This window comes from Notamacropus eugenii, chromosome 6 (assembly GCF_028372415.1).
Source record: "Notamacropus eugenii isolate mMacEug1 chromosome 6, mMacEug1.pri_v2, whole genome shotgun sequence".
NCBI lineage: Eukaryota > Metazoa > Chordata > Mammalia > Diprotodontia > Macropodidae > Notamacropus > Notamacropus eugenii.
Window position 1 is genome coordinate 6,598,205 of NC_092877.1, and position 8,794 is coordinate 6,606,998.

The following is an 8,794-nucleotide window of genomic DNA, read 5'->3' on the forward strand; positions in this document are numbered from 1 at the left end:
CTTTTCAAACAGGACCAGGAAGAGAAGGCGAAGTTGAGAATCTCCCTGTTTTTCGGATGTAGAAATTAATCACAGAACTAGAGTTGGAAGGGACCTCCAAGGCATTCCAGTCTAACTCCTTCATTTGATAGTTGAAAATGAGTACCAGTGAGTAACTTGCCTGAGATCATTTCCATATTAAGCATAAAGGGCAGGATTTGAACCACAGACTTCCTTACCAGTGTTCTTTCCTCCATTACATACTGCATTACACTCCAGCACCTCATGGAAAACCTGGTCATTTCTAATAATAGCTCACAATTATATAGCACTTTAAAGTTTACAAAGCACTTTGCATACAGACATTATGCAGAACAACATTATAAGGGATGTATTATTATCATGTCCATTTTACAGAGTAGGTTAAATGATTTACCTGGAGTCACATAGGTAGTAAGGTAGGCTTCCCGGTGTTCTCTCCATTGTGCCTTCTAAAGAAAAGTGGATAAAAACTGAAATTCTCAGTCTATACTTCAAATCCTTTCACAGTCTGGCCTCAAACTACTTTTTCACCCTGATCTAACACTACCTCCCTGTCATTGTTCCTGCCTTCAAAGTCTCTGCTGAGGCTGCTGTCTCTGCCTAGACCCTCCCCCACTCCCACTCTAATCCTCTCTGCCTACTGAAATCCTATCCATCATTCAAGACCCAGCTCAGATGCCACATGTGAAATTTCCCTGATCTTTCTCTCCCATTCTCTTCTCCCTCTCTAGGTTGGACGTGAACTCCCTCCTTCAGCCAAAAAAAACCCCAAACCCAAAAACCCAACAAAACACTCAACTTTATTTGACTGTCCTGTGGGACTTTTTAAATCAATGAGTTGATTAACAAATATCTACTGTGTGCCAGGCACTAGGTTAGGTACCGGAAATACAAATATAAAAAATAAAAAGAGGCTTTTCTCTCCATATCCCATCCTTCCTTGATTCTGCATGAAGTCTGATCTCTCCTTTTTGAATGACTTCAGAGCAGCACTGTACCTTCTTTCTCTCTCTGTCCCTCACAGCCTCTGGCGTAGGGTCTTCTACAAAGTAGGTGCCCAATAAAAGTGGATGGAAGAAATGAATGAATTAGTGGCATTATGATCCAAGGAAAAAATCTTTATAGAGAGGGGATCTGAGTTCAAATATTATGTGCTGTTCAACTAGAGGCAAATCTCCCCTTTCTGGGCTTCAATTTTCTCATCTGTAAAATGATGATTTTGGTCTAAATTAAATCATTATTATTAAGCAAGTACAGTCTCATTGCCCATGGACACTTTAGCCGTTACAGTTAGTTGCTGCAGACAAGTTACTAATGGAGATCAGTGAAAGGAGTTTCCATTCTATGAGTTCCCCCGGATAGAATCAAGGATCTGAACCCTGCTCCACTGGATAGTAATTCTTAGAGTCAGTGTAGAACAGTGGATAGAATGAACTTTGGAGTCAAAGGAGCTGGGTTTGACTCCCAGCTCAGCTCTTACCATCTCAGTGACATTGACCAAATCACTTTCCTTTCTGAGTCTCAGTTTTTTTTCATCTACAAAATGAAAGGATTGCTCTAGATGACATTCCAGCTCTAAATTCACAGTCCTCTGGTCTCTGTTACACTTCCCTGGCCTGTCATTACAATATGGCAAAGAGCTAGTTAATTTGACTGTCCCCAGGCATCCAGGCATCTGTCTTCCTGATTTACTTTTTCTTCAAGCACAGGAATTCCTGCAGATGAAGGGGGCTCAGCAGGGCATACAGCCCTTACTTTCTTTCCAGGAACCTCTCACAGTGTCTGTTGCCCTCAAGGCCAGGTACAAAGCATCCTGTATTTTTAAATCATCACATCATAGAATCCCAGATTTGGAGATGGAAGAGAGCTCAAGCGTCATTTAGTCCAGCCTTTCTAATTTTATTGATGAGAAAGCTAAGACTTTCTTTGGCCAAATTCAAACAGGTTGGAGGTGGGATTTGAATTTGAAGTCCTTCAACTTCAGGGCCAGGACTCTTTCCACACTGTCTTCCCCTGGTGAATACCTGGGTTCCAATCTCAACTCTGTTACCTATTTACTATATGAGTAACTTGGGTGAAGATATTTCCCTTCTTTGCCCAGTATAATGCCTGGATCCAAGGGCCTGGGGCAAATTTTACCTCTTCTACTTTTTAACCTGTGTGACTATGTGCCTCAATTTCCTCATCTGTAAAATGAAAGAGTTGGATTAGGAGACTTCCAAGGTTCCTTCTAATTTTCAGTCTCTGAACTAATTCTAAAAGGAGATGAATCCTAATCTCAAACTGTAGTCCAGCGTTGGTATAGTAGTGGAGTTTGACCAAGAAGAGGAGCAGGAAACAAAGGGCAACGTATGATAAACACCTTCCAAAGGTTCAAAAGGCAGGGCAGGAGTGTCTTCTTCTGATGCCTAATCTATTCTGTGGGATCTAGCCTTCTCACTCAGCAATGGAAACAAAATGAACTCTATGTCCTTTTGTGGTGAAATGGAGAAGTGGAGAAAGTAGTTCGAGGGAAATGAAAGAATCTATCATGATTTGACGTTCCTTGTCTCATCAGGGCCTCCTCACCTGGAAGCAGACCACGACTCCAGCTTCCCTCTCCCCACAACCTTTGACGCCAGCTCTTCCTTACAAATCAGTTCATTTTCTTGTTTATGTTACCCCCACCATTGTATGTTTTGACAGAGCCTTGGCTAGAGGAAAATGGGACTTTTCCATTGGTCATTGGCATACAAGTTGGAGAAGGAAAATGACTCCTCCTGGTGAATTAATCTTAACCTCAAACTCTGGCCCTCCTCTGGTGCCTAACCCTAGCTCAAAGTCCTCTGTAAACGTTCACTGCCTGTGATGAAACTGGCTCCAGACACACCCAGCATCTCTTCTCCTGGGACCACTTCTGGCCCCAATCCTTCTGGAAGCAAAGGTTGAACTCTTCTCCCACTGTGCTTGGACTGTCCTCTGTAACACCCCCCTCCCCTGCCCAAACTTCTTTCTGCATTCACATTCTCTCTCTCCAAAGTTGTTTTGGCTCCCAGTGATGATTTTAAATGTTCTCCTTTTTTGATAGCAGAGTATGGACAACAATGTTAAGTAGCACCCTATCCATAAGTTCTTCCCCTACTCCTACCCTGTCAGGTTGGAGCCCTGGAAGGCAGCTGACTACTTTTCCCCTCAGGGTTTTTGGGCCAATTCAAGAGAGTTGGGGTGGGGTGGAGTTGCATCTTTCACTGTGACTCACAAGCCCCCATCGGATATGTTTCCTATTGTCAGTCAGATTTAATCAGGTTTTAGAAAGGGGCTGTTTTTGCTGTCCATCCTTCCTTTTCAAAGAAGACCAGTGATATCCTGGCTGATGTCTTGACTTGTGTGTGAATTGTGTTTAAGTGAGGCAGAGTTGGCCAGAATTGGCAGCCTTACTGTCTCCTCCAGAATCATCAGAGTCCAGTGGCAAGATAAAAATCAAGACAGCTGGAGATGGCCCAGGAAGCAGTCGGTAACTTTGGCCTTTAGGAAAAGGTATTTTCTAAGCAGATATAAAAGGGAGAGTTGGTGCAAAAACAATCCCCTTCCCCCTACCAAAAAAAAAAATGTCTAGGTTATACTCTCTCACAATTACATAAAAGGTTCATAGGAAAAGTCGACTCAAACTTGTCCTTTTCTCCCTTTTAGAGACATCTTGAAGTTCCCATAAGCTCAATGGAGCTTCTGATTCTTTCAACCAATTCCAATGCGTTTCTTATGAAGTTTTCTGAGTTCCTTTAATGATCAAAGTACTTCTCATATCAATTAAAACTTGTTCACACCTAGTTTACACTTCTGATTGATTCAATGGAAGTACTAGACTTTCATTAATTAATTAGGGAGGGGTATGAAAACCCTCCCAACCCACAATGGTATAGGAGAAGGAACAATGGCTTAGGAGTCCAAAGACTGGGTTCAAATCCAGGATCTGCTACTTATTCACAATAAAAACAGTAACTAACATTCCTAGAGTGAATTAAAGTCTTTGAAAACACTTTACACTCATCAGCTCCTTTGGTTCTCACAACGACCTTGTGAGATAGATTACCAGAGTTGTCATTCCAAGTAACAGACAAGAAAACTGAGGCTTGGAAAGATTAGATGGCTTGCTGTCACATAGCAGCTGTGATGGCTGGGGTTTGAACCCAGACCTTATAGAACTGGAATATTCCATATACTAGGGCAAAATTAACTTTGTGACCTTGGATGAGCCTCTTTCTCCTTAACTTTAAAATGAGGAGGTTGGACTGGATGTCCAAAGTCTCTGTTAAGTCAAAATCTCCATCTCTTGTTATGCAATGGAAACTCCTTGAGGGCAGGAATGATGTGTGTGTGTGTGTGTGTGTGTGTGTGTGTGTGTGTGTGTGTGTTTGTATGTCTTCCAATTAAACAACTAAGCAAGCATTACCAAGAATTTACCACCTGCTAGGAGCATGCTTGGTCTTGAGGTCTTGAGATACAAAGACACAGTGCTCAGCTCATAACACATAATCTTTGTCAGGAAGACCTGAGTTTAAACATGATCTTGGAAACTTTCTAGCTGGACAAGTTGATTATCCTATGTCTACCTCCCTTTCCTCTGCTACGAAATAGGGATGATACTAGTAACTATCTCTGACTGTTGTTGCGAGGACCAGATGAGATACATTTGGGAGGCGCTTTTCCCAGTGCTTAGAGCATAGTAGGCACTTAAATATGGGTATCTTTTGTTCAGTTCGTCACTGAATTTTGAGGCCCTGAACCCAAATCAATCTATTCATTCCTAAGTACTTTTCGATCCCTCGAAGGATCAATTTATTACGCAAATATTTAATGAATACCTGCTTGTACACCAGTACCTTGGGATCAGCCTGATGCTGCATCTTTTAGCCATAGAAACTCTTTACACATTTATTTTAAATTTACTAATTATATTAAATTATAATATACTATCAATTTATGGTATTGTATTAATATAATTAATAATACATTGTATCATTATAAGCAATTACTAAACTGGTGCTAACTCACTCTGTGACCTTGAACAATCAGTTTCTCCTCTCTGGACTTCAGTTTCTCCTCTGTAAAATGTGAATGTTGGATTAGCTGACCTTTCTAGTTCAAGGACGAGTTCATCAAAAAGATTCCTTCCTGAGTTAAAGGAGTCTTTGCTTCTCAATCCGGCAATAGATACAAAATGAATGCTTTGCCCTCTTGTGGTAAATTGGTAAGGTGCAGGAAGTAGACTAGAGGAAAAGTCTATAGAAGATATATGGAGAAGAGTTTGTGGTTTGTCATGTCAAAGAACACAGGGCTCCTCTGGGATGATGACCATGGTTATCTGCAGGGCTGCAAGGGATAGAAAAAGCGGAGGGCTCAGGTATGCAGGGGATTTTGTTGTTCTCTACGAACAAGATTTAAACAAAATATAACTATAGGTAACCATTTTAACAGGTCAGAAGAAAAGTTACAGGGACATTCTGAAGGTCTCTCTGAAGAACTCTGGAATCGATGATGAGACATGGGAGACACTGGCACAGGACTGCCTAGTGTGGTGTGCCCACATCAAAGAAGGCGCTGCTCGCTCAATGAGCCAAGCAGAATTCCAGCAGCTCAGAAGATACACAAGATCCATTCCAAATGTTCATATGGACTGCTTGTGCCTTTCACGTGGTAGAGACTTCCAAGCTCGCACCGATCTGATCAGCCATAGGTGGACACGCTGCACCTAGACCACAACATCTTGGTCCTCTTTGAGAACGAAGGACAACAACCAGCCAAACTCTCTAACAAGGCTGGGCTTGAATGCTTGGATCTTTCGTATTTGTCTGTCTGCTGTTCATATGGCCTGCATTCAACCTAGGATTATTTCCACCATCAGCCTTCTTTGATCCTATCTCAAATTGTTCGACTCTGTGGAAGGAAGTCTCACAATCAATCTTACAGGGTCCACCACAAATCCATGTTCTCTAATCTCAACCAGACCCCCACTGCTGCCCTGGAGTCTTTTGATCCATTTATGATTGGTTCTTGATCCCATTCTCCATGGAAAATGTCCAAAACCTTCTCCTAGCTAGACCCTAAGGGCATATCACTTCTGCCCTCCTGCTTCCTTAGATCTCTTAGGTCACTCTGAAGGCATAATGGATAGAAAGTCGGACTTGGAGTCAGCCTGCCTTGTGTTTGAATCCTGACTCAGATATTTAGTAGGTGTGTAACCCTAGGCAGCTCACTTAACCTCTCACCAGCCTCAGTTTTCTCATCTTTAAAATGGAAACAATAATAGCTCCTACTCCCAGGCTTGTTGTAAGGATCAAATGATATGATAAACGTAAAGTGCTTTGCAAACCTCAGTACTAGCTATTATTATTTTTGACTCTTCACTGAGAAATCCTGTGTTTTGTCTCCCCCATTAGAATGTGAGCAGAATTGCCTTACTCTCATATTTGTATCCCTAGCACTGTGTATAGTAGGAATTTAACAATTTTTTTTCATTCACTAATTCATACGTATACTTAACTCGCAATTGTTATCATGGCACTTTCTCCCCCCTCCAAGTTTTGTCAGGGACTTGTCCTGCTCTGCTTTGCCCCATCAGTCCCTCCCTTGTATTACGCTTTCCTTGCACATCTGTGGATGTCCTCAGCGGCACACATGCTCCTTCCAGTTAAGGAAGGTTTCGTTTTGTATTTGTATCTATCCTGCAGTGTCTTACACAAGTGCCCAAAAAAGTATTTATCCAATCGGAAGAGGTAATTGTGTACATCCTTGCCTATTTGTCACTCCATCGAGGACAGCATCAATGTCCCCTTTTTAAAGCTTTGAGTCCCCCAAAGCCTACCGCAGTATCCTACACATAATAGGCATTTAATAAACAACTGTTCAATTGAATTTCTCATCCTGGGTTTGACTGGGGAGCTAAAAGGTTGGCATGCTGCCTGGGTTTGACCATATTCCCTAGGTGAGTCCCTTTCCCTCCCTTTTCTCCTCTAAAAATGCGAACTGTATGTGAACTTCTTTAGACGAGGCAACATGTAGTGATGATGATGACTTGTATTTATACGGCACTTTGAGATTTGCAAAGCACTTTACACATATTATCTCGTTTGATCCTCACAGTAATCCTGGGAAGTAGGTGCTATTATGATCTTTATTTTATAGTTAAGGACAGAAATTAAGTGACCTGACCAGGATCAACAGCTTGGAAGTGCCTGAGGCTGGATTTGAACTCAAGTCTTCCTGACTCTTGGACCAGTGCTCTATATCCACTGTGCCACCTACCTGCCTCTCTGAATGAAGAAAGTCCACTAGGGAGTCAGGATACCTAGGTTCAAGCTTTTGTTCGGTCACTTAGCTGCATGATCTTTAACAAGTCAATTCATTCTTTTACCTCTTTGCCCTTGCTTCTCCATCTACAAATGGGGCGGGGAGCAAAGGGGAATTTGTTTAATTCCCTTCCTTCTCTGACATTATATTGCTCCAGGAAGCCTGAATGAGATCCCTGTTATCAGGAGAATAAATATTCTTGAAGGAAAGGAAGTGACTACAGTCAAGGGACCCAAGGCTGGAAGAACCCTCAGAGGGCATCTGGTCCTGCTAATGCTGCAGATAGGGATCTCCTCCCACACCCCAAATGAACTGATGAACTCCAGTTTTGTGAATGTGGAGGATTTGAAGTATTTCTGGAAAGCTAGATTGAGTGGTGAAGACCTTTGAATGCCAAGCTAAGAAAATTGTGTTTTATTCTAAAGTACCGATTCTTAGACTTCCGGATGTCTATGAACTTGGATGAAAAAAATCTTTATTTTCATTAACGTCTAACTGAAAAATTACCATTTCCTTCAATTATTTAAAAATATGACTCTGAGAAGGGATTCATAGCCTTCACCAGACTGGCCAAAGGGGTCTACGATACACAAAAGGCTAAGAAGTCCAAAAGGAGTCTTCTCACTGCCTCCTGTGCCCCTCAATTCCTGAATGGACCAACTCTAACTATTAGGAAGTTCTTTGTATCAAACCCTTGTCTTACCAACTCCCCAATATCTCCCACCCACTGGTCCCATTTCTGCACTATGGCGTCACATAGAATAAGTTTGATCCTTCCATATGCTAGCTTTTTTTTAGCTCTTTGAAGATAGCTGTTATGTTTTTCAGTCATGTCCAACTCTGTTGAGGTTTTGCTAACAAAAATATTGGAGTGGCTTGCCATTTCCTTCTCTAGCTCATTGTACAGACGAGGCAAAGAGGGTGAAGTGACTTACTCACGGTCACCCAACTAGTAAATGTCTGAAGCCAGATTTAAACTCAGGAAAATGAGTCTTTCTGACTCCAAGCTTGGTGTTCTATCCACTGTGCCATCAAGTTGCCCAAAAGTTATCATATTCCCTGTTAAATATCCTCTTCTCTAGTCTAAATATTTCTTCACCCAATTCTTATATGGCATGACCTTGAGGTTCCTCATCATTCATGTTGAGGGCCAGCTGTTGGTACAGTTGATAGAGCATGACCTTGGTGTTAGGAAGATCTGGGCTCAAATCCAGTCATGCGAACCTGAGAAAGTCATTTAATTTTTCTGGAACCCAGATCCTCATCTGTAAAAATAAGGGGGTTGGACACAATGGTGTCTGAGGCTCTAGAAAGCCTCTAGAAAAGTGATTTTCTGGACATCCCCCAGATTGTCAGTGTCCTCCCTAAAAGGCAGTGCCTAGAACTGAACACTGTACTCCAGAATTAGGCTATTTGTGTGATCTCAGGTTAGTTATTTTATTTCTCT